The following is a 6,838-nucleotide window of genomic DNA, read 5'->3' as shown; positions in this document are numbered from 1 at the left end:
GTGATCAACTTCAGGAATAACGGGCGCCTCAGTGGCTCAGTTGGTTAAGCATATGACTCTCAGGTCGTGGTCTCGGGGTTGTGAGTTTGAGCCCCATGTTGGGCTCCAAGGTGGGCCTGGAGCCCTACTTTAAAAAGGACTGCTGGGGCGCCTGGGTGGCTCAGTGGGTTGAGCCGCTGCCTTCGGCTCAGGTCATGATCTCAGGGTCCTGGGATCGAGTCCCGCATCGGGCTCTCTGCTCAGCAGGGAGCCTGTTTCCTCCACTCTCTCTCTCTGCCTGCCTCTCTGCCTACTTGTGATCTCTCTCTGTCAAATAAATAAATGAAAAATCTTAAAAAAAAAAAAAAAAGGACTGCAAACCCTAAATGACTGATTTATCAGTAAGAGAGTGTTAAAAGGACTTACATGATTTGGGTTTTTGCTAGGTGATTTGATTACTATTTAGTAAAGACAAGAAGTTTCTGGATGTACTCGATGCTTTGTGGAGGTAAACTTAATTCCACCATTGTTTTTACCTTCCAGAAAATAATTATGATTACCAGTATAGTGGGGCTAAGCCTATAAGAAGCTCCACTCAGACATATTTCTAAGAAGAGGAGAATTTTGGTCATTTTTGTGACTTAGACCTGTCTTTTTCCCATTTTGAAAAACATAGTTAAAAAATACCCTTCTTTTTTTCTTGATCCATCACGATCACCAAACTGCTTTGGTGGAAGTATTTGGTATTTTTCTCTTCAACACAGTACGATTTGGCAAGGCCAGTGCCAGTCTCCTACAACTGTTGCCCTTCCCACTTGTTATCTAAACACCAATATATTTCCTACAGTGAACTGACGGACACTATTTACCACAGAGAACCTCAGTGAAAATATGTAAATTCTCTCCTCTGTAAACTATGTTTAATATCTCCTTTTTAATGTCACTGAGCCTGTAAGTTTAGGTAAATTGTGAGAGAACAAAACCTAATGGGCGAAAAAAAGAGAACACTACTGTTCTGATCACGCCTTTCTTGCTCCGCGACTACTCTTGATGCTAATTTTTGAACATCCCTCCTCTGTCAGACACTGTGTACTCAAAACATACCCAAGCAAAAATAGTAAAATCAGCGTAGGATTTCAATATAGAGGCATTAAACACGAGTTCTTGCAGTCTTGGTGCTCATATTTTTGTGGGAAAAGAGAGATGGTTAACAAATAGTAACATTTGGGATAATAAGAGAAGTACGGGCTTTGATAGAAAGAAACGACATTAAATAACAGGGAAGCTAGGAGTGTGTATTACTTTTCTATGAGGATAGGAGCCTGAGTGAGCAGGGATGTCACTCAGTAGTGAGTGACCCCTGGAATTCCCACCATGCAGTACGTCGTCAACACTATCAGGAACAGCTTGGGTGTGGAAGTACACAGAGGGCAGTAGAAATGGAGAAAGTCCGGCATTGCTGTGATTAACAGTAACGATTCCCCATAAAGATACAGTCCTGGCTCATCTTCCTTTTTGCAGTTTTCTGTATGTAATTTGTGATCTTGGGTTTGGCCTGGGTATCTGGGGCTTGAAACTTACCACTAATTTGGGCCACAGATATCTATGGTATTTTTTCGTGTTTACTGTCATTTTTGAGAGCGTTTCAATTTACCTGTATTTAAGTTTTACAGTATTTGGCCCCTAAATTTTGCTTGTGTACTAACTGCATAATATAAACCCCCATTAAGCCCTGGGGTGTCTCCCAGTTTGAAAAAGGGTTATGATAATCTGCCTGTTCTAGTTCTTCCGTTTATTCTGTGCAGAGAGAGCTATTTACACAAGCCCACTGCGATTTCCCAGTGGAAACATCAGAAATAGCTAACTTTAGAAGGCAGTTAGTTATTCAAGGAATAACTAAGGAAAGCTGCAGACACAAAGTATAATTTTGAGTAATTTTATGTAAAAGGAAATATCTTTCTGTAAGAGGAGTAATTGGAAGCTTTCTGTTTGACCCACAAAGCCCCACGGCCCACCTCTGTCCACATGTGTCATTTCCAAATGCTTACACTTCCAGCATGTGTGACAAACTAGACGGATATAAAAGTGACCATCGTGAATTTTATGAGCAAAGGAAAGTCAATCTTGTTCATTTTTTTAGTACTGACATTTTTTTTTTAGCATTGTCGCGGTAAGTTCACGGTTATTAGTCTCTCTTTGGACGCCTCCACCAGCATTCCTTCATCTCACAAAAGAAAAACTTGCGCACAGGAGAGCAGGGTCCAGGATCACAGCTCACAGTAGTGGACTCGCTCCCATTTGGAGGTCTGATGGGTGCTACCTACTTAACTAGGCATCGTCACAATTTTAAACTCAAAAGCACTGCGAGAAATTTCCACTTTGACAAATTTGCCATCAAGTTCCACAAATGACTCTGAGGGCAGTGTGTTGTTTGTATTACATTCTGGGAAAGGCAAACTTGGGAGCCTAACGCAGATGAGTGTAGCCAGTGGTGAAGGGGTTTAGTACAGGAGTGTCCTGGGGTTCATCCTTTGTGGTGTTACTACACACTTGTGAAAACCCCCCCACTACACTTTAAATAGTGTGCATGTATAGACTAAAAATGAGTAACAGAAGACGACAAAAATGCTTTCATATGCTGGGAGAATTTGAATTTTGCCAAACCCCGACTGTCATGTGTGCAGCTCTTCTTTCCCCCACACCGGGGCTACTACTTAGGAGGAACTAACAGACTGAGGAGGGAGGACTCGGTCCCCATCAGGCCTTTGCTTGCCATCCCGTCGGCACCTCGACTGAAGTGTGAGGGCTCCGAGAATCTAAATTCCTCAGGCCATCTGTGGAAATACTATGGTTCTGGAACATGGCGGCGCACCCCACGGTTCTCCGCGGGCACCATCTGAGGACCTCCTGACGTCTCAGAGGCAGGACCCTATCCTTACCTTGCTGTCCTGAGGCCCCTGACAGCTCTTATTTTCCCATCTCAAGCGGACTTTGCCTGCTTACTGGGGAGCATCTTTGGAAATCCACTCCTGTCCCACTTGGGAAGATTTCTCTACCAAGAGCAGGGGCTGTGAGGTGCGAGGGTAGAAGGCACAGCACGGGGCACGTGCCCTTGAGCCACAACAATCTGAGCTGTTGCAAAGTTAACCTGCTCTGCTGGCCTTGTTACCAGATACCTACAATTGGATGACTCTGAATGGGAAAGCACATGGCTCTAGAGTCTGACCAAAGAATGGTCACTCCATCTGTGTCTCCCTCCCCAGACTCCTATACCATAGAGGCTTCCACAGCCTCCTTTCAGACCTCCCGGGATCTCCAAACATGGAAATCGCCACAGCGTGCTGGTACAAGTAACTGTTCTCAGCCTGGTACTAAACACCATTAGAGCAGCCAGTGTCGGCAATCCATAGTCTTCCTGGAAATAGAAGGTCTCACAGGACCTGAGATGATGCTCCAGGGGGAAACCAGCCTTCCATTTTGCCTTGGGTCTTGAGTCCCAACCTGCTTTACCACAGAGGCCCCTCACTGAAAAGGTATTGGTACCTACAGGAGAAAGTGTGTGCCCCTGTCCTCCAGATGAGGTGACCATTCTGGAGGAGGTCACCCCTTTTCTAGACTCATTCACTGGCCATTTGGGGAGTCCGATGGGGGGACCACGTGAATGACGAGAAGAGTTGATGAACCTGATGGACCCTGTGCCACCACCCTTCCTGATGAAGTCAACTGCTTTCTGTTCCCAGATCAAATAGGCCATCATGATCAAAGACCTCATCCAAGTGTCCGCTCAGTTACTCAAACTCCAGGCAATCACGCTAGCACTACAGGATGCTCTGGCCAAGAGTCAGACTCACCCACACGTTTTTACACAACCTTTGGCCAGGGCCAATGATAGCTTCTGTCTGGTTGTACCAATAGAAACAACTCCTTATCCAGGGTTACTCCTTTTGGGATAAAGAACTCTAGGAATATCCTGAATCACGATTATGCAATTATGTACAGATCCCTCCTGACTTGGTACATATTAAATGAGTACTCCATAGGCTTATTTCAGTACTCAGGGCGATAAATTAACTCAAATTTCTGAGACTCATACTGACATCTCAGACATAATATTAACCTTGGCCCTGTGCGTCCATGAAATGTGAAACCACCGAGACCGCTACCCTAAAGCTCTAGGCAGAATGCAAAGGCCTTCTCTGACACGGCTTAGTGACTGACCAACACACCCGTTGTGAAAAATCACACCACTGGGAATATAAAGAATGGAAGAATTCCCAGGCCAAGTAGAAGGTTATAGCAAAGAGAAAATACACTATACATGACTCTTTATCCCCTCTATAGGGCTACTTGCTATGATCAAACCATGCTAGATACTTAGAAACTACTCATTGAGCCGATCAGACTTGCCACTGATGAAACCAAAATGCAAGGACTAAGACATTCTAGACATTGATGTGATTTACTCATTTCTCAAAAAAAGAAAGACACACACACACACACACACACACACACAGCTTCTGAAAAAGGCATTCAATGAGGCTTGTCTCTTATAAGCCCAGACTGTAGATCCTCATAGAAGCGAGAGTGGCTTACTTAGACAAAACTTGCTATCTTCTAAATGGGTCTTTCTGCTGTTCAAGGCATTAGACTCAACCCTCAGTCTTTAGGGCCCATTACTTTGTTCTTGTCATCATGTTTGCTGATACGTTATGAGAAGAGGCCTTTCTACATCCAACATTTATGTCAAAATGGTCATTTTCACAGGCCCTTATTCACTCTAATAGTGCCCAACAGCCCACACTCTCAAAGCCCACCCCTGGACCTTCCTCCTAACATTGCCTGTACTCTGTACCCTGCGTGTCAGTATTTCATTTTGCGCTCCCTCTTTCAAAACCACCTCAGGGCCATCTCAACACAAATGGGATATTTTCCTACCAACTACACTCACACATTCATTGTCATGGGAGTCGCCAGCACTGTCCGGGCACAGATGACGTTATTCAACAAACTCATGTAATTGGTCCCAATCAAAAAATGTCCCAAACACTCTAAGCACATGTAGCAGACAGCTGATGTTTTAGACGTTTTCCATGGAGGGAAACTGGCAACTACGGTAGCTGATGACTACTCGGCTTTGGACTATTTACTGGCCAGGCGAGGAGAGTTCCAGTCCCTTAAAGGGATTACTTGCTGCACATGTAGACAGCACTGGCAAAGTGTCATCAGTAACTCAACAAATGAGACAATGGATGAAAAGAACCAAATACATTACTAAAATAATTGAATAGAGCTCTGAAAGCCTACTGACATGATATTCCCGGGTCTCTCCCAAAACCTTAGGATGACTAGATTCTTATGCTTTTTCAAGTTTTCCTCATCTTGATTATAACATGTTGCTTGGACTTTTCATGTGGCTTTAAAAATTCATATTCGGGGCACCTAGGAGGCTCAATTGGTTAAGCATCTGTCTTCGGCTCAGGTCATGATCTTGGGGTCCTGGGATTGAGCCCCGTATTGGACTCCCTGCTCACTGGAGAGGCTGCTTCTCCCTCTCCCTCGGATCCTCCTCCCTGCTTGTGCTCTCTCTCCTCTTTGGCATGTTCTCTGTCAATAAAAATCTTTAAAATAAAATTCATATTCAAATTTGTGTAAATGCAATATGCCATTATTCAGTCAACAATCACCAAAGAGTGAACATTAATAAAGACACTAACTCCTGGGGTCCCTGGGTGGCTCAGTCGGTTAAGTGTCTGCCTTCAGCTAACATCATGATCCTGAAGTGCTGGGATGGAGCCCTGTGTTGGGCTCCCTGCTCAGAGGGGAGCCTCGTCCTCCCTCTCTCTGACACTCCCCCTGCTTGTGCTCTCTGGCAAATAAATAAATAAAATATTTTTTTAAAAAAAGACACCGACTCTTTTTTGATGTTTGACTGTTGGCTTTAGATACCCACTCACCCTGCCTGGCCCACAATGGACAACAAAACTAAGAGGGTTCACACATGGCCCTTCTCTATTTGTGCTGACGGTAGGGGGCTCAAAGCTTGAAAATCACAACCTCAACTCCTTGACACATTAAAGGGTGTACCTGCTCTTCCCCTGTTGATCCAGCCACCCAAACCCAGCTGTACTTGCCCTACCTTCTTAAAGTGCCTATGAGTAATGAACTGCAAGTTTCCACTCACTGTTGAGTGAGGAACCTATAGGAGCACAAAATGTAAGAGATGAGTTGCTTGAGGACAGACCGCTTTGAGAATTAAGTGGGTTGAGGAGCCCAGTCTTGGGGTGCTCCCTACAATTCATAAATTCTTCCAAACCAGGTTCTCACCCTGAAGATCAGAAAAAATTGCCTCATGGTTCATGCAGAAAACAGGAGGAAATGTTTTGATACATACACAATGCATTCTGTTCTCTGTAATTTAAGCCATCCTCCAAAGAAAAGGGATTTGCCAAAGCTTTATCTGATTGGGGAAAGAGCAGTTACACGACTACAGCCCTCTTCACCTTTCCTTGTTGACAGAAGGGGAGGAATAAAGGCCAAGAAAATTTTCTGATTTTCATAGTCCAGGGATTCTATGCCATCGAAACATCACAGGTCTAATCATAATAGGATATGTCCCCTCCCAAAAAACCTAGTCATCATATTGGCAGATTCCTAATGTAAGAACTGGATTAAAATAGCTGCAAGACACAGACTCTACCTAAGATTGAGTTAGTGGGATACCCAGACACACTGGGGAGAAAAATTCAAGGACACTGGAGGATACTGAAGCCCATGATATCTACAGCCAAAGTAAGTATTAAACGCTTTCAAGAATACATAAAACCTCCCAATTAAAGGCTTATTTTCCTCAAATCCTATT

The sequence above is a fragment of the Mustela lutreola genome, chromosome 2 (genome assembly GCF_030435805.1).
Source record: "Mustela lutreola isolate mMusLut2 chromosome 2, mMusLut2.pri, whole genome shotgun sequence".
In the NCBI taxonomy this organism is placed as follows: Eukaryota; Metazoa; Chordata; class Mammalia; order Carnivora; family Mustelidae; genus Mustela; species Mustela lutreola.
Note: the sequence above shows the minus strand (reverse complement) of the source record.